Here is a 1,452-nt window from a genome sequence, read left to right on the forward strand (position 1 = left end):
TGCGTCTGAAATTTCATGATATCAGTCTATATGTAAATTATGTACACAAGTATTCACAAAGGGAAAAAATGTATTGCACTAAAACCTAGGATTTTTCATTTCTATATATCTATTTCTATATTTCTATTCCCTATACTCAATTAAGCAATCAAAAGCATTATACATCGTTGTTTCTCCAAAAAAGATGGCACACCTAGATACAAATATATAGTTTTTGGTAGAGATTCCTCATACTATGTAAACAAAAAATTCCAAATCATCTTCCGAACATACAGAAGTAGATTTATTCAAAATGCTGGAATTTTTTATCGACAACATATTTTTCCTGTGTGGTGGACGCGTTTTTCAACAAACGGTCGGCATTCCAAAGGGAACAAATTGTGCTTCTGTATTTGCTGGCCTATTCTTTAACTCTTATGAGGCTGACTTTATAGCTGATCTAATCCGAAAAAAAAACATGGTTTAGCTAGATCCTTTAGTCTCAGTTTCCGCTATTATAGACGTATTAACGTTAAACAGTCATAGTTTCGGAGATTTGATACATCCCATCCATCCCATTGAACTTGAGATAAAGGATACTACAGACACTGTGAAGTCAGCCTCATATATTGACCTAACTTTAGAGATCGATAGTAAAGGAAAACTATTGACCAAACTTTACTACAAACGTGATGACTTTTCATTCAGAATTGTCAACTTTCCTTTCATTTGTGGCAACATCTCAGCACCTGGGTATGGAGTTTTCATATCACTACTCATAAGTTATGCCAGAACTTGCCGTAACTACGTAGATTTTTTGTATCGCGCTAGACTTTTCACAATTAGGCTTCTGGGACAGGGTTATGTTGCTACAAGATTGAAGTCATCACTACAGAAGTTTTATGGTCATCATCATGAATTCGTGGATCATTACAGTGTATACATCACCACCATGAAAACTGATTTGTTCAACGTGTCATAGTTTTCCTTTCCTCTTTCGTCTACCCCGGACTTGATTTTTTATGAACAGCTCGGCGGGTATTTCTAGAAAAGCAGAGGACGCTTACCCTACCGGTGCACCTGGCCCATGCTCCAGTTCTTAGCAAGTAATCATCTCTTCTGATAGATCTATGTTGTCTGTAAAAACTGTAAAATGTTTTCTTATTTTGAAAAAAAAAGTAATTTTTTTTCATCAAAATATGGACTGTAGTCAATGAAAAACAATGTAATGATCAGAACCTACAGTTTTTCCATCGTTTATCATCGAAAGTTTGGAGTATATTTGTTTATTTCTTCGTTGTTTAGAATTAAGATACACTAGATGTCCACCGAACAGAAGATACTATACTTGCAATTTCCTTACCAACTAAATAGTGTCTTTGCAAATCTAATGACGTATTGTCCTTTTTTCTCTGGTTTCATTACATTCCAATGGAGATCACTTGAGAAAATACAGTAAAATGATACTGGCTA

The sequence above is a fragment of the Perna viridis genome, chromosome 4, assembly GCF_037379345.1.
Source record: "Perna viridis isolate PV_CMFRI_1.1 ecotype Kerala chromosome 4, ASM3737934v1, whole genome shotgun sequence".
In the NCBI taxonomy this organism is placed as follows: domain Eukaryota; kingdom Metazoa; phylum Mollusca; class Bivalvia; order Mytilida; family Mytilidae; genus Perna; species Perna viridis.